Here is a 23,329-nt window from a genome sequence, read left to right on the forward strand (position 1 = left end):
TTTATTTGCAAAACAACATCTTAAAGAAAACACACAGCAATGTGTAAATTCTGCAATGTATCACTAACCAACACAGCTGGGACCACCTACAATTTGTATTGGCACGTAAGGAAGCATTAAGAAAGGTAAGTGTGACGCTAGCGAAGTTAGCTAGCTTAAGGTAATTCACCTGCTTCTGTACCAAAACTCCCTAGAAATCTCTTCACCCCTCACCCAAAGGGATTTAGCGAATATTAGCTATACATAATAGCTAGTTGTGTATACATATACTGTATGTTTCAGTTGTTTGGTCTGGTCTTGGTCTTGACTCGGTCTCGCCCTGCCGTGGTCTTGGTCTTGACTCTGTCATTACCCCTCAGAGTCTTGGTCTCGACACACTCTGGTCTTGGTAATGACTTGATCTCGGTTTAGGAGGTCTTGACTACAAGACTGCTATGTATGCAGGTTTCATCATTTGTGCTCCTCGTTGTATCTAGAGTAACCTAGACACCCAACAGTATGTAGTGTAACCACACCCAACCATGATGTCATGGTGTACTGACACACCGTAGCGACGTGTTGGTGGGGACGTGTTAAGGTAAACAGTAGAGTACAGTGTTCGCATTAAAAAGCAATCCACCAGGAATGTGTGCCTGCATGACAGGGAGGGTCAAACGGTGGAGATGTTTTTTAGACAGAAGAGATCGCACGTAAAAAGTTGGAAGGATCATTTTGTTGTACAGCAGAGCCAGCCTGACGCATAAGCGAACTAAGTGGCTGCTTAGGGCCCCTGTGGCCGAGTACAGCCCCTTTAAGTTGACGTGCTAGCTTGCAGTGCATCTCTCTCTAGTCTCTCTGTCTTGCTTACCTCTCTGGGCAGCACATCTCTTGGTCTGTCTTTGTATTGCTTGCTTGCCAGCCACTTCCAGGGCTGTGTTCTGTGACATTGTGCCTAGTCTATATCCATGACGTTCCACTTCTGGGAAGGACTATGGTTAACTGCTCCTCAGATCTCTGCAGGGTAAATCCAGACAGCTAGCTAGACTATCTGTCCAATCTGAGTTTTCTGTTGCACGACTAAAACAACCTTTGAACGTACACATGTTCCACCAAAAAGTGGCAGTAGCTCAGTCCGTAGGGACTTGGGTTGGGAACCGGAGGGTCGCTGGCTCAAGTCCCAGTACGGACCAAAGTACAGAGTGTGGATTGGTACCTGGAGAGATGCCAGTTCACCTCCTGGGCACTGCCAGGTGCTCTTGAGCAAGGCACCGTAGCCCCCCCCAACTGCTCAGGGTGCTGGTCCAGCACTGGCAGCCCACTCACTCTGACATCTCTCCATTTGTGCATGAATAGGTCCTGAGCATGTGTGTGTATTTCAGGCCTGTGTGTAGTGATTTCTAACAAACAGAGTGTAAATTGTAATTTCCCCACTGGGGATCAATAAACAGTATAAATTATAAAATGCCAATAAACCAGAAGACGTCTTTCTCCCATCCAAAGGATATCTGGTTGAGCCATGATGCAGCTGGAAAACAGTATTGTTATCTGTAATTTACAGGTGCTTAAGTTTGTCAGTAGAGGAGATGCTGACTTCAGCCAGTACAAGCACAGACTTTGTCTTATTGGTTAATTGTAATAAATGTATGTTCTTTACCATACGGTTGCCTTTATTATGTGGTTTTGGTTGTCATATCCTTTCTTCTTTCTGAAACCAGAACACAACAAAATGTTGAAGATGACTACTTTTCACTTCTGCCACCTAAACAGGGGCCAACAATTGTCTGATGTTACTATTTTAAAGTTACATAACATAGGTAGGGTAGGAATTTGGCATAAACAGCATTACTAATCCTAAAAACCTATTTTTTTAGAGAATGAATGGTGATATTTCCCCAGAAATAGAACTTTCGCTCCATTGATTTGCTGGTCCAGTCAGAGAGACTTGAGGGGAAATGACACAAAGTTATTTTAAAAGTAAAAAAGATTCGGGGCTTTTGAGAAAACATACGGGGCTGGAGCCCCAGAAGCCACCCCTTTGCTCTGCCCTTGGTTACAATGAGGGTGGGGCCCAAAACCAAATCCTGCTAAGTGCCGTAGGCCGTTACATTGTTGTGTAGTTTAATTTATAATAAAACCTTGGATTTTATAAACTACATGTGTTTTGTGTGGAAATATCTTAATTTGTAAAGTAACTAGTAACTAGAGCTGTAACAGATGAATGTAGTGGAGTAAAAAGTACAATATTTCTCTCTGAAATGTAGCGGAGTAGAAGTAGAAAGTGGCATGAAAAGAAAAGACTCAAGTGAAGTACTTCAAATTAGTACTTTAGTACAGTACTTGAGTAAATGTACTTAGTTACATTCCACCACTGGTTATAGTCATAGACAACAGGATGTAGATACAGCTGATACACAGGGACTGTACTGCACTGGAAGTCAATGAAGTTGGGCATTTGTCCTGCATCAGTCATCACAGCCTCTTCCCTCATTATGTCTCTCCACCATGGTACATTGTGTAATCCCGGTGTGTGTTTGTTGAAGAACAATACATGTTAGGAATATGATTCTCGCAGTACATGTTCCACATACAGAGCACGTGAGCTGATTAGATACTGGAGCACCTAGATGCATACATTTGCATACTAATGAAAGCACCAAATCCCTTTTAATGCTTTAAGATCCTTTTATATTAATAGTAGTCATGTGAAGTGTGTTGACTTGGACATATGTGTTAATTAGTGCATCAATGTGCTGAATTATTGACCTCTGGCATTACAAGTTCTGTTTAATATATTATGGTGATTAGAATGAGGAGTGCCTCTACAGTATATTGTAAAGCTGTACAGTTCAGCCTGAGGTTGGTGCAGTTTAGGCAGCGGTGATTCACTAGCACTACATCTGTATTCCTCAGCCTTGGTCTTATGGCTCAGAGTAAACTCTGGAAGAATGATTCAGCGGTGATGCACTGTGTTTGACCCTGTGTGCTGCTTCCAGTCTGCTTCGATGGACTCGCAGTGAACTGGGCAATTGCTGATAATGTTCATAAATGAGGCGATGGAAGCCAATGGAACGTGTTGAGCGATGTGTGCGTATGCAGCTGCGTCGTAGGAGGTCTACACATTGTTGATTGGTAGCAGACCAAATTGGGCGGGGCGGCACAGCACAGCACAATGGAGCATCCAGATTTAGTCCCCGGGCTTCCTGCTGTCCCCCATCACATTGTTTACACCTACACAAACTGCTGGAGAGGAGCATTCATCCAGATGCATGAATTATAAATCTGACACAGATGACACCCTTCCCAGCTCCGTCCCACACCGTGCAGCGCCGCAACAAAAATAATGAAGCATCCACGGGCCATATGAGCGTTGCGGATTGGGCCTTTGACTTCATCCTTGAGCGATTCCTCACCACAGACCTCCAGCGTTGCACTGAACAGCACAGAGAGCTTAGATTCCACTCAGGATCAACATGCTAAAAAACAACAAACGCTTTTAGTCCTCTTGGCTCAACTGCTACGCTCAGTCTTTACCTCTCCAGAGCGCTTGCATTGAAGCTCAGCAAAAATAACACTGTGTCATATTTCCCTCGCCCAAAGTGATTCAATGTTCAATTGAGCTTACAAAAAGGCCATTGGTTTTGTTTTGATACACTCAAGACACACCTCTCCCACTTATCCATGCTCTACCTCCCAGTTTCTACCTGCTTATTTATTTCTCTTCTATTTTTCTCTCTTTTGGTTAGTTTCTCTCAAATTTCTAAATCATACCAGGCAACATTTATCAAGAACTCAAAATAATATTCCTTACAGCAGAACATTCAGGTAAGGCTTTTTAAGTGCAATGGGACTTATGTAACTTTATCGAAAGTGCTTCTCATGCCATCGGCTCCCACTCCGCTCCTGCATAACCCATCCATTAAAATAAAGTAAGAAGTAAGTAAGAAATATGAGTTTTGCCTAGTTTCCTGCATCCTGGAAGAGCAACGTTTTCTTTGCTATAGTAGGCAAAGCCCAGGGAGTATGTTGAACAGCTGGGTGTAGGAATGGGTGCAGATAGGCTGACACTATAATTAGTCACTGGAATGGTTTCATGGAAAGCAAACGGTGACCGCTGTGAGTCCTCAGGGTGGAGGAAGAGAGTTCCTTATCCCTGAGCAACAGAGTCGAGAGAAGGAGGGAAAATGCTGAGGAATCCCAACCGTGTGTGTGTGTGTGTGTGTGTGTGTGTGTGTGTGTGTGTGTGTGTGTGTGTGTGTGTGTGTGTGTGTGTGCACTCTCCATCAACCGCTGTCCCTCTTCCATCTCTCACGCCTGTTGGGCCCAAAAAAGCGAAACATACTGCTAATGTCTCTTCTGGGAAGGATGGATGTCGTTCTGTGTGTTTGCGTGCATGCTGAAGTGTGTGTGTAAGTGATAATGGAGACTCTACAGTATGTCACACTTCAGACTAAGTTTTGCACATACACATACCATCTGCTGAAATTAACCGGCACGATAAAAAGTTGCAGGTTTTAGTTAAATAAACATGGTATCATCACCCTTTGCTATTTTGGAATTCCATTTTTAGTTTTGATAGGAATGACTTTACACAAATTGTGCAATCCTGTGGTTTTGGTCAGTTTCAATGTTCCCTTCCTGCCTCTTGTTAACTGAACCAGTGCTCTGCTCACCCACTGAACAATGAATAAGGAGAGGGCCCAGTGTAGTAGACTAGATGGAGAGGTTTTTCTCAGAGTCAGTATGAGCTTTGCAGCTGACTCAAGTGAGGGTTTTCTGTCCCCCTTCTCAGTGCCTAGTGACTCCAGTGAAAGCTGAACCCTGTTTGTGGCTCCAGATGTGAGTTATCTCATCTCATGTCAGCGGCTCACGATGCTTATCATTGTAGCAAGTGCTGCATTAGTTTCTCATCTATCTTAGAATATGGACAGTTTTCCAGAAAGACAGATGAATGAAATATTTTTGGAGAGATTGTGTTTGCTAGTGGGACAGCGGCTAGCCTGGGTGATTTTAGGACTTTGGCTGTCTAAAGGGCTGGAATCATAAAAAAAATTACATTTCAAAGGTTTTACAGCAATGCGTCAGTTACTCCAGAACACACAAACCATGTTTACATGTATATAGTGTGTAATGGTTCCAATGAAAACAGTTGACAGTGTGTTCTGTGGATTATCCAGATTATCCTGGAAAACTCTTTAGATGAATGCAGTAATAAAATAGAAACTAACTAAACAAAAGTTGTCTGTGTGGCCAGACACCACAAGCGTTTAGTGAGAAAAAGTGAGTTTTTTATTAATGTGGGTGAACAAGCCCTTTAAAACCTCTGTAGCTCTCGTCCTGTCACCTCTACATCATCCACCACTTGGCCCTGAAGTAATGCATTGTCAGGCTGGTAATTAGGCTAGCTGTGGTGTAATTACACATTGCTGCTAACTTATAAAACTTTTTGCAGATTGGAAACACTGGGCTGTCTACACGATAAGCCTGTATTTTCCCTCTGGCACTCTTCCATTCTCCTTCCCTCTCTTTTCCATGTCTGGCTCACTGGGCTGTCTGTATGTCTGCTGCACTCTAGTCAGATCCCATGAGAAACTGAAGACAGCCTGTATTGCTCTTACCATGTGTGTGAGTGTGTGTGTGTGTGTGTGTGTGTTACTGGAATTGTGTGTTTTGCCATATGCCAGCCCAGTGATACTTAGAGGGAGCAAGGAGGAGTGCAAACAACACACTGGGATGGCAAAACACACAGATTGATTCACTTAGTTGTCAACCAAGTCTGGCAAACATTTTTCCGAAAGAGTGATCCATGTTAGTGCACATACTCCCGAATAGATCTATCATCCAAATGCTACGTGTGGCGAAATGAATTAAACTTATTAAAGGACTGTTACGTGCAGTGGGATTCAGTATCCTTGCTGCAGACAGTAATGTGAATTGGATTACCATGACTCTGCTATTACCCCTGCGATATTTCATCTTTATAAAGCACAGAGGACGACAGCCATCAGTCACACTGAGTTTCTCATGCTTCGGCCCTCTGCGAAGTGTACTGATGTCATCTCTGGCATGAGCAGCCCTGATGTGGACATTTCAAATTAGCCATGATGTCCGCATGAAAGCACTTATCTGTATGACTCATATACCAAGCAGAGGTCAAATATCTCGCCCATGGGCACCTCATGTCCTGCCTTCATGGAGCATCTATATCTTATCAAATTTAGATAATGAAAGACATACTTGCATTTAAACAAAGGGACATGTCGCAGAGAACATCAGGCTAATGCTCTGTGCTTTTTCAGTTCTCTGTGGGTTATAAGTTTGATCGAATATAATATACACTTCAAATAATTGTGTAAGTAGTTAAACAATACAAACGCACACAGGGCAAAAAAATGTGTTTTAAGTTTAGAAACATGAGTCCCCCCTCCCTTGCCTCACAGTGGTTTAGTCCACTGCTGGGTTTTCTCCCTTTACGTTAAAGGCTGTTTTACAGTTCTGTGGAGGCTCCACGCAGAGCTCTCGCCGTAGCCTACATAAGTGGCCTGATGTTTATACTTGTGCGCTGGTGTGTGCGACGAGCCGGCATGTGTGTGTGTGTGGGGAGTGTGTTAGAGCGAGGGAGAAAGTGAGAAAGTGAGAGAGTGACGGCGATTAGCTTCTGAGCGAGTAGCGACTCTAGAGTCATAGTGAGAGAAACAAAGTGTCTCCCCTGTTCTTTCTGAGCACAGGGGAGACACAAGTTAACCCTCTCCTTGATTTCATGTTGTTGATGGAGAAGGAGAACCAGGACATGAGTCGGGGGAAATGCAACGCTACCAAGCCACGGCCGAGCGACGTGCGCCGCCGCGACATGCACGTCAGGCTACGGTGTAGGGTCCGCCGTAGACGCAGAGGGGTCTGCGGGGGTACGCCGTCGATTCTACGCAGAAGCATAAAAAGGCCTTTACGGTAACAGATTCAGAAGTCCGGTGGGACTCATGGGAGAGATCGAGTTGCGTCAGTTAGATAGATAATTAGCTAACTTTAGCTTGTTAATTCCACCCACCATGCTTTCACTGGTTACCGAAAACGAGCCTAACAAAGTTGTCACTCATCTGGCGAGAGCGCTGTGCTTTTCTACCCTGTGACAAGAGTGTGTGAATGAAACTTTAACTTGTTAAACTTTACTAATTTAGTGGCCGGCTGGCTGGCTAGTTAGCTAGCCAGCTTTCCAGAAGGCAGTTCAGCACCATCTGTATTACAGAAAAGAATCACTTCATCTGATGTTTAAAGTGAATAAAATAGCTTTGCCAGCCTACTTACTGGAGTTCCACAACTACACATATCCTCTACAAGTACAATTGTGGCTGTATTAGTGTCCCTTTCAATTATAGCTCTAAATAAATTTTATGTTTATTGTCCCCCCCATCTGTTAGATGAAATGTACGCCCATGCCTCAGGAAAAGGCTTAAACATAATGAAAACGAGTAGGGACCAGTGACCTTGTATGCTCCCTTTAGGCTGGCAACATCAGAATAAGGAGTGGATTAAATTAATGTACCATAATGCGAGGAGAGAATGGGTGTATCATTACTTAATTGGTTCCTCTCCTACCAATTATTTCACCACTTTTAAAACAAGCAGCTTAAGCAGATTAAATGAAATCTTGGTAAAGCAAAAAGGAGAGGCCGATGAGGTCCGCAGCCAGACGGCTCACTATTTTGCAGTCCTTGACTAAATATCTGAGATCCACTGAAACAAGCAATTAACTACAAGGACTGTATTGATGCAAACTGCTTCCTCAGTGCACTGCAGTCCCTGTTTTTTTCCAAGCCATGCTGAAAGGTCCATCCATTAACAGAAAGCTAGTTGATGGAATGTCTTAAAGTGCCCATATTATGAAAAAATCACTTTTTCTGGGATTTGGGGTGTTATGTTGTGTCTCTGGTGCTTCCACACACATACAAACTTTGAAAAAAATCCATCCATGCTGTTTAGAGTGAGATACGGTTTCTGAATGTGTCCTGCCTTCAGTCTCTGGGTGAGCTGGTCAAAATCGGAACGGCTTGTGACGTCGCAAGCCGAATCGAGCAGGCTAACCGCAACCATTAGCTCGTAGCTCGTATATGCTAACGCTAGCATGCTACCTCATTCTCAATAGCAAAGCACTGCTACAACACACACAAGTTCACCATAATCTACAAAAGAACTACTTCCATGTGCGCCCTCATTTAGAAGTCTCCCAGCTAATCCTGCCTTGTAACTGACTGAAGTTGTAGAAACAGCCTTTCTTTTACTGTCTATGGAGCTAGCTAGCTGACATGATCTACATCTGAGCTACTGGGCATGTGCAAGTGCAATCAAAGATAGGTCTCACTCTGTAGCTAAAACAGAGACCAGCTGAAAAGAGGATCTGCAGCAGTGAGAGAGAGCGGTGCAGTACAACAAAAATATGGTGTTTTTTGAAAATTAAACCATGTAAACCTATTCTGGTACAACCTTAAAATACAATTATGAACCTGAAAATGAGCATAATATGGCTGCTTTAAGACAAATAAACATTGTAGCAAATGTTATATACAGCTATTAGTGATATCCAGTACCTTGCATTCTTGACATACCATTTTCTCCACCCACAGAAGCAGAAATCCGATCAAGTGTGCTATGCAGCTACAGCACTGTACATTCAGTTTTTTTTCAGATAAAAAATACTTCTTATCACTCTTTCTCACCATCACATTTCACCCATATCTCCATGACTGTAAAGACTGCTCTGATCGCTGGCTGGCCGATAGCTGGTGATTCGCCGCCGCTATGAACTGCACGCTGCCCCGGCTGGCCTTTTGTGGAAGTCGAGACTGTTACCGATGATGATCACTGCTCCATCGAGGAAGCCAGGTCGCCCCCGTAATTGCCAACAGTCTGCATCCCGCTGCAGACATATCAGCATATATGTCGGCCAATAAGTGACATGGAATTGCTGTACAGAAATTCCAAAAATATATGTTTGTGGTTATTTAGAAGCTGTCTCACATAATTTGTCTTCCAGAAAACACTGACTAGTTGAGATTTTCAATCTAAGACGATCAATATCGTATTCTAAAGATCAGCCCGTTAAGCAGGTTGTTATTCACTGCTTACTGCTTAAGAGGATTGTTGTGAGGCTTTCTGGGAACTGTAGGAAGTCCTTTAGGAAGTAGAAGTAGATGCTTTTAGGGAAAGTGAGGACACGCTAAACAGCTAAAAGGCACTATTTAGGCTTATTTCCAAAACCCACTGGTACCTTATCCATTAATAGATAAATAGAGGAAAAATATCACAATAAACACAACAAGAGTCCTCACAAAAAAACATCGAAGGGCAATAACATCATACTTTACATTACTTTTTGTCTTAAATAACACTGAAATGTATATGGACCCACAACTCACTTTTTGCCCCTTGGCCCACAAGCGGGTTAATCCAGCCCTGGTGGGAGAATATTACATCCAAACAGGTAGATCATAAACGCAGGTAGATGAACATCATGCAATTTCCAAAAGCGACTCAGTTGTGTGCATGAATCCAGATCAAGGTGGATCAAAGTTCATCTCTGCATCAACACAAGACAGCTGTTCACACCATGGGTTCAGAGGTGAGGGGGCTTTACATGATCCTCATGTGTTGCGAGTGGCCTGCGTGCCCTCTTCCTCACAGATCTCTTACCTTACAACAATAACCACAATCCACGGCTGGACCGAAACACACAAAAAATACCCGGTCGGGCCTTCAGATCTCCTGAGCAGATGCCTGTGGGTGGTGTGATATCGCTAGGGAGGCGCAGACCTCATACAGTCCGGCCCTCTCAACATCTGTCCTCAGTTACAGTAGGCACTTTACTCCTTCAAAACCCAGCTGTTTAGGGATTTTCTCAGTTGGTGTGGAGCTGGTTTGATAACGGTTGTGTTATATGGGGGAGAGGCCATCCATCCATCCATCTTCGTCCGCTTATCCGGTATCGGGTCGCGGGGGTAGCAGCTCCAGCAGGGGACCCCAAACTTCCTTTTCCCGAGCCACATTACACACCGAGGCGAGGCCAGGTTGGAGATATATCCAGGGGTACAAGCGGCCGAAATGGATTTCCTCAGGAGGGTGGCTGGCGTCTCCCTTAGAGATAGGGTGAGAAGCTCAGTCATCCGTGAGGAGCTCGGAGTAGAGCCGCTGCTCCTTCGCGTCGAAAGGAGCCAGTTGAGGTGGTTCGGGCATCTGGTAAGGATGCCCCCTGGGCGCCTCCCTAGGGAGGTGTTCCAGGCACGTCCAGCTGGGAGGAGGCCTCGGGGAAGACCCAGGACTAGGGGGAGAGGCCTTAAAATCATATTTGAGAAGATTCAGTATTTGTGTGTGTGTGAACATGGGACTGTATGCGTTTGTAATGCCTTGAATATCATTGCTTTCACCCTAGTCTCACCCTAAAAACGTGCTCTGGTTTATTGGCATTTCTTTAAACCAATCACAATCGTCTTGGGCGGTGCTAAGCGCCGGACGGAGCCACGGTGCCTCTGCTAAATAGCCTCAGGAAGGAATTTGTTTTGGTGGAACGTGTACGTTCTAAGGTTGTTTTAGTCGTGCAACAGAAAACTCTGATTGGACAGATAGTCTAGCTAGCTGTCTGGATTTACCCTGCAGAGATCTGAGGAGCAGTTAACCATAGTCCTCACAAATCCACCGGAGGTTAGAATGCCAACACAAAGAAAGAGGAAGGTAACGGACATCTCGCCGAAAATAAGGGACATCCGGCGGATATAGACTACTTTACCCCCAAATTTCTATCTGCTGTTTCAGCTAGTCGCTAACCAGTTGCTGTGGGATCAAAGCCAAGGAAAATAAAAGCTCCCCGGAGGAAGAAACTGAGTAGATTAGATAACCAGTGTTGGGATATGATGTAGTGAGCTCACTCCTTCTCAGTGCATTTGAAAAGTAATCATCTCGTAGCATGTGATGGCTGAACAACACATTTTGTTTTCAAATGACTTTGGTATCCAGACATTTTGTTACAGACAGCAGTATTACGAGCGGAAAACAAGGAGCACATGTTCATAGTCACTGCTCAACAATACCCCCAAATGTTGACAATGGTTTCCTGCTGTTGATTCACAATTTCATCGTAGGCAGTGGTGATGGATTGAGGAATGTAACACAGAATCAGTTTTGTGTTTGTGTTACACTGTGGTGCAATTGTTTGGGTTCAGGGCAGCTCCTGTGGCTCTGTGAGATAGATTCAGAGGATGCAGTGACCACTGGATACTTTGGCGTTCTTAAAATAATCCTAATTATAGGTCTGCAGATGGATTCTGATGGGAAATGGACAATTTTGGTCCACAAGGCCCACAAATGTGCAGCTATTATAGCCGAGCCAAGTTTAGCACATTCTTCCTGTATGAAAAAAAAGCATCCAACTTTTGAAATCAGCTAGATACACTAGAAGCAGCATAAAATCATTCTTTGGCAATTCTCTTTGAGAGCGAGCCATCAAGGTGACGTTAAATAGAATCGGTCTGGAAGTGGTTTCATAACCCCTGCATCTTTTAAAAAATGGCCAGGCCCATTTTCTTTTTCGTTGCCAAGAAGAAAGGTTCAATTATTATAAGTTATTTGTCAGTAGAGAACTAAAAACAAATGCTGAGACAAGAGCCTGTGAGCCAGCTTCTGGATAACCGGTGGCCATAAATTAGACCGATCACAGAAATGCTCATGTTTGCCAGGTGGCACTGTAGCCCCCTGATGGTAATCTGTCCGGCCCATGCCAAGCTTTAAAAGGTGGCCTCACCCGCTACGTTAGGATTGCTACAATTACAGCCTTCCATTACCTGCAGGTCTATTTAAAGCTTTTGTAGCAGGCCTTTCTCCACGGCCACCTTTGATGTGAGGCCACCTCAGTAGAGGTAACTTATGCAATACAACATGTACACTGATTGGACATAATGATAGGGTCTGTCTATCCAGACAGGGCTGTCGTTACAGATGAGTGCACTTTGAGTTAAAGGGGAATTTCGGTATTTTTCAACCTGGACCATATTTTCACATGCATTTGTGTGTAAGTGACTAATAACAAATACAAAATTCTTTGCCAAGAACCGGGCTGCAACGGGGTAGGGGTGTCCCACGTTTTTTAAGCCAAGGACCCTTTAACTGAGAGAGAGACGGAGCAAGGACCCCTACTAGATATATTGTATAAAATTAAGTTGCATAATAAAGTGGAACTTCAATAACGTGCGGGCAGCCTAAAGCCTTTATACATGCCTTTTTAGTTCATATAAAATACTAAGCTATTAAATAATTATTGGCATGATTTTATAAATCAGGTTTTAATGTTAAACATACATGTGGCACAGTGAATTTTTAGGATGAACTGTATCTGTGGATGACTACCTTACTATAAGCCAGTAAGACCATCATCAATGTGTTTTTTTCACAAATAGGCTGATTTATATCTGCTAATGATTTGTTGGATTCATGTTAAGACATTTTCATTTTTGAAAAAAACTTTCAAAAGTTGCAAAGAAACTCCCTTCATTCATGTTGCCCGATGATGGTCTAGTACCGAAACGTTGCCTGCTATTAAATTTATTTTTTGCAAGTTAGACAGCGTGCGGGAGTTTCTTTGCAACTTTTGACTTACTTATCCCCCTCCGACGCACCTGTCTCACGTTATAAATGTGCAAAGTATTTTTCTGTAATGAAAAACTTTCAAAAAATTAACAATAATTTTGTGGCCCCCCACCCCCTGTTGAAGATCTCTGCTACAGGAGCAAATGTGCACCGTCAAAGTACGTCCATTAAAAGTGCTGCTTTGCCACTGACAGGTTCAGATTGTTATTATAATTGTCTCACTACATTTTGGAAACATGGAGAAGTTGCCTTTAATTCTGCCATGCTTTCCTGTGTAACTTACTGATGCCAGTTTAACACAGTAACTTTAGCTAATAGCATTAGCTTACCTCTGCTCTGTCTGCAGCTCTCCACTATTGGAACAGCATTGTTCTTCAGGAAATGTACTTTGGTATAGGATTTCTTCTCCTCTTTGGCTGGCAGTAGTCATCCCTGGACCATCTGGTCTGCATGGCTCAGTGTATGGACCGGAGTTATGATCCATTTGTAGCTATAGCACAACTAGCCTCAACTTCAACCTGTCCTGTATCTAAAAGGTAACGTCTATCAAAGCTGCGCAAAGTGTAGCTCGACATTTTGTAGGCACAATTCGTAAAATCATAATTCAAAATCTTTTAAAAAACACAAAGCTACACTTCCTGTACTCCAAAACACACTGCCCAGAACCCATCTCTCCCTACTCACGTTCCATACCGCTGTCTTCCAGCAAGTCACCATACGAGATTTCAGAACAAGACTTCACCATCTTGGGGCGACCTCTAGTTCACCCAGTAGAGCGTGCGCCCCATGTAGGCTGAGTGGCCCAGGGTTTTAAATCCGACCTGCGGACCTTTGCTGCGTGTCATGCCCTCTCTCTCTGTCCCCTTTCCTGTCTATCCACTGTCAAATATATGGAAAAAGCCCCCCAAAAAAACAATCTTTAAATAAAAAAAAAGAAAATACTTCACCTTTTTGCAATAATGTTGTCAGACACTTACTAACAATCTGAGCCTGTCAGTGGCAAAAAAGAACTTTTAGTGGATGTACACTGGTGCACATTAGCCCTACAGAGTAACATTGCAGCCCGGTTTGCGCCTGCCGTTTAAAGTGTTCTCGCTTAATATTGGACCAATTAAAAGATTTTTTTCACATAATGTCTCTTAGACACAAATGCATAGTGAAATAGGGTCCAGTTTGAAAAAATGCCAAAATTCCCTCTTTAATGTCCTCTGTTTTATTTTCCATTTCTCCTGTACACAGGCACACCAAGAATAAGACTAGGAGAATCAGTAAAGATCCAAACAGGTAACAGTTTTTTCTCCCGGTACCACCAGGCCAGCACTTAGAGGCTCAGGAGGACCTTCTACCCTCAGGCCACTAGGATCGTACACATATATTATTCATATTCTATTTAAACTCTTTTTAATGCACAATTTGAAGGAACTGGCGAGATTACATTTCACTGGAATTGTACCTTATGTGAAATGATGTGATTGATTGATTGATCGATCTATTGATTGATTGATATGGCCACGAGACAGTTAGCGTAGCTTAGCTTAGCAGAAAGACTTGAAACAGCTAACTTTTTAGAAGGTGACAAAATCCTAAAGTTGCACTAATAAACAGTTGTCTCTTGTTTTGTTTAATCACTACCAAAAAAAAAAACTAAGTGTAAAAATGACAAGGTTTTATGGGAGGTTATGGGCTGGACTATTTAATGTCCATATGCAGTGACTAGTTCAAGAGGGGCTGTTTCCAGCTGTTCCAGTCTTTATAGTAAGCTACGCTAACTGTCTCGTGACTGTAGCTTATTATTTAACGGACAAATACGAGAGTGGCATCAATCTTCAAAGCAAATACGTGCATTTCCCTAAATGTCGAACTATTCCTTTAAATCTGTACCAATCACAAAGGAGGACGTAAATACGTGAACAAATGCTGAGGAGTTAGGGGAGGATTTTTAAGCTTTGAAACAAGTCATATGTGGTTTGTGCAAAATGGACTGCAACTCTATCAAGACATCCCTGATATTTCAGTTTAGTTTTTTTATTTATTGCCCAGACAGCTTTTTTAATTTCCTGTTCTGTTCTGTTCTGTGCTGAAATCCAGCTACCGCCCAGCCCCTGTATATAGTGTCACCAGTGGTGGAAGCAGTATTCAGATCCTTTAGTTTAGTAAAAGTACTAATACCCCACTGTAGAAATAGTTACAAGTACAAGTCTTGTATGTTACTTAAGTATAAGTAAGCAAGTTCCATCAGGAAAATGTACTTTCACATTTTACAAACTGGAAACAAAACGTCAAATAAAGCGTCAAAACAGTTCTTTGTTTAATCCACCAATATCAGCTGTATGTACACTGTTCTATTGTTTATTATAGGAAGTTTAACTTTTTTTAAGATTATTTTTTGGGCTTTTCTGCCTTTAATATTTGACAGGACAGCTAGGTGAGAAAGGGGGGGAAGACATGCAGGAAATCATCACAGGTCAGACTCGAACCCTGGACCTCTGCATCGAGGCTTAAACCTCTCAGTACATGTGCGCCTGCTCTACCACTGAACCAACCCGGCCACCCATGGGAAGCTTAATTTCTAGTAAAACATCATATCTTTATAAACCACGTGCTTTATGTGCAAAACTCTTCATGTGTATAGTAACTAGAGCTGTCAGAGTAATGTAGTGGAGTAAAAAGTACAATATTTCTCTCTGAAATGTAGTGGAGTAGAAGTAGAAAGTGGCATGAAAAATGAAAAGAAAAGACTCAAGTAAAGTACAAGTATACCTCCAATACTTAAGTAAAGTACTGGAGTAAATGTAATTAGATACATTCCACCACTGAGTGTCACTCTTAAGATTCATGAATTCCTGTCCCCCCTCCACACACACACACACACACACACACACACACACACACACACACACACACAGATTCAAGATGTTAACCCAGGGTTATGGGGAATTGGGGAGCGGCAACTGCAGTAGCCCACAGCGGGCAGCACTGCTCACACAAGCTCCGAAACGCTCAGACTCAAAACCACAACTGGCAAAACGAAGCGGTGACATCAGCATCTCTGCACCACATTTCAGTGCATTGCATATGAGCTGCATATGTACGGCACAATTGAAAACAGACACAGCCAGACGGTTGGTTGCTGGGCAGTATTCAGGCGGTGTGCACTCTATGAACACAGGGAGCAGCACAAGTGTTGACCTTCAGTGATACTGAGCAGATGCCAGTAAGTCACACAGGCCAAATCAAATGATATGCCTTTTCCCAAACTACTGTATCACAGCAGCTACAGTATCTCATATCACTCCCATTGTTCTTGTCAGGTTCCTCTCACTTTCTCCTCGCCGTAACATGTCATGTTGTCCAAAGTCATAACCTCTGCTATCTAAATGCTTCATTCTATGAGACAATTTGTGTACAAGCTAGGGCTGCACGATGTGAGGAAAACATGCGATAACGTTGTTTTAATATCGCGATAACGATACTTGCGATAAAGAAAACAGATATTAAAGTGTGCCGAGTTCTGCTGCTTTCAGTATTCTGCTAAAATACAAGTTGCTTGTTGAATTTAAAACGGATGAAAGGAAATTACTTTCAACTTTATTTCCTTGAACAAATTGAACATTGAATTGCATATAAAAGGCACCACTAAAACAGGAATGACAGTTACATTTTAAAGTGCCGTTTTCTGCTGTTATTTTCTACCAACTTACACAAAACAAATCGCTGAGTATCTTTCGCGATATGTTTACTGCGCCAGTTGATATTGCGATAACGATTAAAAAAAACGATATATTGTGCAGCCCTAGTACAAGCGCCACAGGAAACTCAAACACCACTGTCTCATTGACTCTATTTAGTCATTATGGATGTTTTTTTCTCCATTTAAGTGGCAACAGGATATGTAAAGTCAACAACTGGAACATTGTTACAGGAAAGGAGATAATCATCAAGTAGGTAATTCATAGTTAAGCTGACTTCGTGTAAACATGATCATTATTGTTGCAGCTATTGCCAAGGGGGCACATTAACAGCTGTATTGAGGCAAAGGGGACAGGCACATATGTATTTCAATGGCCGGATACTAGGCAGTGTACTGAAATGATTCTCACTGTGGGAATACACAAGCCAGGGCGGACAGAAGCCTACCAGCCTCCCTCCCTTAGTTTCAGGGGAATTCAGTTGTATGCAACATCTGTGTCAATATTATGGAGGTTTTAGAGTCCTCTGTTCTTTTTAAGAGGTGGAAAGGGAGTACAGCTTTCAGCTCTGATGGCCTGGAGCCAGAAGGGTGTAAAGCAGGTTTTGGCAAACCTTACAGGAGAACCAAAACAAAAAAGTGGACCAAAGTTGGATTAACTGCTGTAAATAAGGACATTCTAGCAGATACATATATATATGTATACATTTTATACCTCAAGCCAGAGAACTTTTGGAATTTTTGCTTGAAAATTCAAATTGCTTCAGGGTGCCCTGGTAGCTCACCTGGTGGAGTGTGCGCCCCATGTGCCAGGGCTCAGTCTTTTCCACGGCGGCCCAGGGTTCAAATCCGACCTGTCTTCCCCCTCTCTCTCTCTCTCTCTCTCTCCCTACCTTCCTGTCTACAGCTGTCCTATCAATTAGGAGCGAGAAAATGCCCAAAGGGATGATCTTTAAAAAAAAAATCATTATTATGGATTGATTTAATTGACTAATTGTTTAAGCTTCACACAAGTCTGGGAGGGTAGAATAATAAGCTAAAACATCTCGTAGCCTATAATATTGAATTTTAACACTTTAAAATTCAAAGGCAATATTTAGCATATGACTGCATATTAAGCCTACTGTGCATAAACATAAAGACACAATACAATAAGAGATGTGTGGATTTGATGGTCAGCTTACACACATTTTTATTTTGCAAGTAGGCTAATAAACCTTCATAGCTTGACATCAATCATACTGATTACAGCCATAGTGCCCAGCAGGCTCTGTCAGTCATGTAATAATTTAATTCCAGTAGTCTGCCTAGTTAAAGACAAGATATAGGCCTATAGATCTATAGACTGCCAGAGTTTGATTACTTTGTCTTGAAACGCTGAGTGTGAAGTGACCTTATCGCTGAGCAGCATCCAGCTGCTGCCTGCCTCCCCGCTGGAGAAGAGGGATGTCTCCTCCGTGCTGTGCTGTAGAGGGGCTGTTCCATGTTCCCTCGTCAGATCCCATTCCCAGCTCAGTCCGTCCAGAGCAGCGGCGGGGATGAGCGCTGGGGACTAGGCGGCAACGCAACGACGCATTTCACAGGTAACTGTAGGCTACTTAGGTAGAGTGGCTTCAGGTCGAGCGACACACCGACTTTCGTTGGCGCTCTGTGTGTGTGTGTGTGTGTGTGTGTGTGTGTGTTTTTATGTACACGTCCCGAGGAGGCGAGCTGCTGCTGTGAGGAGTGCACGGAGGTTGAGAGTCGCATCTGCTCTGCGTTCAACATTTCCAGCGGTCCCTCAACTTGCCAGTCAAGCCAGCTACCTCTTCTGTCCGGGCTGTCCCTGCTTCCTCTACCGGCATTAGAGGATTTAGGACCATACTGTGGCACTTTCAGGACGCGGCATTAGAAGGTGAAGGCATGGGAGGATGGCGGTGTTTATTTTTTAACTTGAAGCGTGTGTGGGGGCGACTGCCACTATTTGCGGACGCGCTCCTATCAGCTGAAGGTTAAAGATTGCCGATGGAGCTAACCAGGCTAGCGTTAGCCCCGTTATGTGCCGTTTTGTCGGCTCTGGAAGAGAGGCCAAACTCCGTCCAAATTACGCAGCTTTATATGTCCTGGCTTTCCAGCAGAGATTTATAGCGAGAGGGACACTAATTAAGGACTTAAGTGAAATACTGCGGCCATGGCTTGTATTCGGTAGGCATTCTGTGTTACTCCAAAAAGCTATTACTTAGAGATACATTTTAAACTTGTAGAATTGCTTTGCCTTACATTTCCTCAGTGGGATTCCATCCACAATGTGCTGTGATGGGCGACAGTAAGCAGTTAAGCAGTTGGAGTTATAAAACAGAGCCATCATTGAAATACAGTCTGTACAGTGGGTCATCCATCCGCCGAATTTAACCATAGACCTCTACTGATCCGTACGAGGTCTTAAGTCTTGTTGAAACAGGTATGCATATATTCCTTACTGTAACGAACCTTTAAACAGACTGATGTTTTAACGGGATTTGGCGTGGTGTCTCCTGGCGTCTGTGAACTGCGCGCATCGGGGCTAGGCTAGTATGCTACGGCAGCAACCTGCAACGCAACCAGCAGGGCTAGCATTATCCCAAGCCTGTCAATCATTTCGTATAACGACATGATGACAACACTCGGGACCAGGAACGTGCATCGCTCTCGGTTCTGCTCGGACGCTTAGGGACACCAAATGGCGATGGAAATGAGCTGCAAACAGCCCTTGGCAAATGGCATGCCAAGTTTAGGTTGCTTTGATGTTTGCATGCTGTCACTTTGTCACACCTGCTGTTTGCATGATGATGGCTGCTGCTTGACCTCTCTTCTCCTTCCCCTCCATGCGTGCCTCCTGCACGCTCTGCCTCACAATCTTGCATTATTTTATACGCTACTGTCAAAACAGCCGTCCTGCTGCCAGTTTGCTGAAATTGGTATGTTATGTGCTTAAGATTTATATTTGTTCTTATACTGAATGCTGAACTTAAAAGGTTTTACAGCGTTGTAATATTTAATGGCCTTCAAGACTGGATGATAAATCACTTCCCTGCTCTTCACTCACACCTCAAATTATGTCACAGTGTTTGCAATTGCTTGATGGCTCTAATTTTAGAAGGTCTTGCACATAAATTGTTACTGTCACTTTAGGGACCTCTAGAGGCCACATTGATTGATTGAAAGCCAAGATCCCCCCCTAATCTGTTCAAGTGAAACATTAGTTATGATGTTGCTGCAGTGAACAAATGGATTGCCATCATCTCAAGTAGATGTTTGTGTTGTTTTCCTATTTTATACCCACGTCTTATTTGGACTGGTCTGTCGTGGCCTCAGGTCAGATTATTTTACGTTGCGTTGGTTATAGTTTTTATGGAAGTAGTCTATTAACATTGCCCGGGAGTGATCTGTTCCATCTCGCCAAGACCTTTCATAGCTCAGTGAGCTTACATCAAAAGCTGTTAGTAAATGTCAGTAAAGAAGCATTTTTTCCTGACAGTGTGCAGGATTTGCATTTCCCACACCAGCGCCAGAAAAAGGGTAAGGAAAAATCGTAGGTGTGTGTTGCATAGGCCCTTGTGTGTTATGTGGTAAGTCTTTCACACATCCTTGAGACTGGGATGGTGTGTGAACACAAGGCCCTGCTAGATGCCCTGAGGGGGGGAGGGGGGGAGATGGTGGGACGCGGAACATATTAAGAAGGGAAGCAGCTCATTAATTCCTTCCAGCAGCGGGGGAAAGGGTTGATCAGCGAAACTGGAGGGGCCCTCTACAGCTATGAAATGAGTCATACCAGTTCAACTTTCAGGAGTGGTCCAAAACAGCCAGCGATAAGGGGCTGGAATAACTTCTTGGTGTTGCAGGCAATCCGGTTATCCCAGGGCTAGACTTTCCCTTTTTCCAATAATAGCGTGTGTGCACTGCACTAGTTGTTTTTTTAGCAGGTTTGACAGACTATCTTACTCCCTCAGTCCACTCTCTGTCTGTCTTAAGTTTCTAGGCCAAGTGCATGAAGAAAATGAGTTGTTGTGCCATTGGGGTAGCTATAGCCAAAGCCTTTGAAAGTCCTCTGATGTTTGCCCGGCTACAGGGATCCCCTCGGAGGTCCTGCCTGATGTCACATGTGATGTCAGAGCAGAGGTGACGCAGGCAGGAGGAAGGAGGCCCGTGGATGAAGCCAGCCAGAAACGTGTGAAAGCTACTGACATCTGCCAGTGTGCCTGTAGAGAGCGAGAGCGCAGGGCAGAGAATGTGAGGCATGCAACGGCATGCAGAGTATTCAGTGAATATACTGTTAACGTCCTATCTGGATGCTAGCTGGTTGATGTTCATATGTGTGGCAGATGGTCGAGCGGCCTGCTTTGTGATTTCTGCGTGTCAGTTTTATGCCAGTGCGGCGATTAAGCCCTTGAGATAACCCTGACCCTTCATTTCCACGTGTTTACTGCTTTATTAGGGCTGCACAACATTTTTTTTTTGTGGTCATCGTGATATCAACTGCCGCAATAAACACATCACGAAATAAACACATCACGAAAGACCCTCAGAGATTTTTTGTGTTAGCTGAAAGAACATATCAGGAGAAAACTGCACTTTGTAATGTTACTGTTATTCTTTTTTTAGTGGTGCCTTTCAGTTAAATGTTTAATTTGTTCAATAAAAGAATGTTGGAAATGATTTCCTTTCATTCGTTTAAAATTCAACAAGCAATTTGTTGTATTTTAGCAGAACACTGAAAGCAGCGGAACGGAGTACACTTTAATATCTGTTTATGTATCGCAAGTAGTATCGTTATCGCGATATTGAACAAAGTCGCATCGCATATTTCCCTCATATCGTGCAGCCCTAGTTTACATAGCACGTTTCCAAATTTACCAGGCCACACTTTACACTAGGGCTCGGCGATATGGAGAAAAATCAAACATCACCATATTCTTGACCAAATACATCAATATCGATATTGCAATGATATTGTTTGGTTGACTATTGGTGCTTTCACAAAATATTTACACAATGAGATATACTGACTATGTTTACATGCGTGCTCAAAAATAGTGTGACGTTAAAACAAATCTGCAATTCTTCAAATGATATTCCCTCAACATATTTCACGACAGATTTCCTAAGAATATAGAGTAAGGCTGTACTTGTTATTTTCAGTTTAGACAACGTAATTGTATATCTCGATCTCGATATATGATTTCATCACGATATGATTCCATTGAAATACGATAAATTATCATATTGAATTATTGCCCAGCCCTACTTTACGCACCTTATCTACAATGCGTGGGAGAGCCTTTTCATCCCACCTGTAATCTGCAACACAATCATCTGTCAACATAACTCTGCTGTTACCTGTCTTTAAATATCATACTCTTGACGTGCTCAAGCTGTCCTGATAAGACATACTCTCTTGGTTTGGTAAAATAGATTTATGTGGGATTGTTTATTACTTTTCTTTCTATAATGCTGTGCAGGAGGCATGCAGAGTTCATCTGATTAGCAGGAAGCCAGAGTGTGCTAACCCTTTGATCACTGTGTTTCTGGTTGATAAACCATGCCACTGTCATCCCTAGCAAGCCCCGGACCTTGACAGACACTAATTACAACGAAGCCAGTTTGGCATGCTCCGAAACAGCATGGGTTTGGAATAGTTCAGTGCAGGTGATGCCGCGGTTGGATTAGTGCGCCTAAAACCTCTCCTTTATGTTTTGTTTTTGTTCCTCATATGACGTGATCATTTTCAAAGGTTGGCATGAGCTGTGCTGTTTTGGAGAGTGCTGGATGCATTCAGTTGAAGGAAATCTCATGACGTCAAATCGCTACATTGCAGCTGAACTGAGCTAAGCCTGCTCTACAATGGAAACTGGGTCCATTGGTATAATTACCCTCACATAGTCAGTGTCTTACTGGTTGCTGCACAGCTTTGCCTTGTGCATTAATTAGCTGTAAGCTATACTGCTCTTGTGCGTGAGCCAGTTGTTGTTGAACATTTGCTTTGGATTGAAACACTGATACTGCATTAGAAAAATGTTTGGCTTAACTACTTTTTTGACAGTCTGAAATGAATTAGAAACAAACCGTACAGACTGTTATGTGTTGGAATATGGTGGAATAACACACACACACACACACACACACACACACACACACACACACACACACACTCCCCCCACTCCCCATCCCATCCTGCCTTTGATTTTGCTGCCAGTGGAGTCTGACTGTAATAAGTTTAGGACTGAAACAATGCAGCAGGGAATATCTTAGCAGCCCACATGCTATTGTCCGTGAGCTGCTATTCACAAAAGCAAAGCAACTGTTGCCACGGGATATGCTCAGCAAAGTAATACAAGTGGGCGTTTTTGGCTAAACCTTTCTGCATGAGCTAATTCACAATGCCTGTTATTTTCTCTCTCTACGAGGAGGGCGTGGATGTTAGAGGAAGCACGTGGGTTGCAACGTGTTGATGAACTCTCTTTTGTGATGGCTAGTGAAATCTTTTTTGTTTCCCATCAGTTAAACAGAGATTCACGTGTTAGTTTACAAACCTGTTGCAGAGATTTTCAACTTTAATTTGTCATTGTTGCAATAGGTCATAATTGCCCTAAACCAGGGGTATTCAACATTTTTTAAGCCAAGGACCCCTTAGCTAAGAGAGAGAGACAGATCAGGAACCCCCTATTACATATATTGTATAAAATTAAGTTGCATATTAAACTGGGGCTGCAATAGTCTCGCTTTGCTAGAACTTCCTCCACAGCGCTGCGGAGGAGGGTCTGGCTAGTCCACACAGCGTTCCGGGATGGGAGAAAAACGTGCTCTGGTTTATTGGCATTTATTTAAACCAATCACAATCGTCTTGGGCGGTGCTAAGCGCCGGACAGAGCCACGGTGCCTCTGCTAAATAGCCTCAGGAAGGAACTTGTTTCCACTTCCAGGATTGCTCCGGTTCCGCCGGAAATTCCACCGAATCACACTCTTTTTGCCCAGGTGTCCGCTACCTTCCTCTTTCTTTGTGTTGGCGTTCTAAACTCTGGT

General features: G+C 43.3%; 1 protein-coding gene and 1 long non-coding RNA gene across 5 annotated transcripts in view; both read left to right on the forward strand.

The window, feature by feature from the left end:
* The first annotated feature begins 1,526 nt into the window (after positions 1–1,526).
* On the forward strand, positions 1,527–13,482 carry LOC118494332. The gene is made up of 3 exons (XR_004896457.1): positions 1,527–1,537; positions 9,066–9,068; positions 13,410–13,482. It is a non-coding gene; the product is annotated as an uncharacterized LOC118494332 (long non-coding RNA).
* A 4,171-nt stretch (positions 13,483–17,653) lies between these two features.
* jcada (junctional cadherin 5 associated a) overlaps positions 17,654–23,329 on the forward strand; it is a 31,585-nt gene continuing 25,909 nt past the window's right edge. The window contains exon 1 of one of the 4 annotated variants that reach the window (XM_031307786.2): positions 17,654–17,874. The gene's annotated coding sequence lies outside the window, so the exon portion shown is untranslated. Of the gene's footprint in view, positions 17,875–17,957; positions 18,186–23,329 lie in introns of those variants that run through there. The other 3 variants (XM_035998027.1, XM_031307787.2, XM_035998028.1) reach the window with 3 other exon arrangements.

The sequence above is a fragment of the Sander lucioperca genome, chromosome 23, assembly GCF_008315115.2.
Source record: "Sander lucioperca isolate FBNREF2018 chromosome 23, SLUC_FBN_1.2, whole genome shotgun sequence".
NCBI lineage: Eukaryota > Metazoa > Chordata > Actinopteri > Perciformes > Percidae > Sander > Sander lucioperca.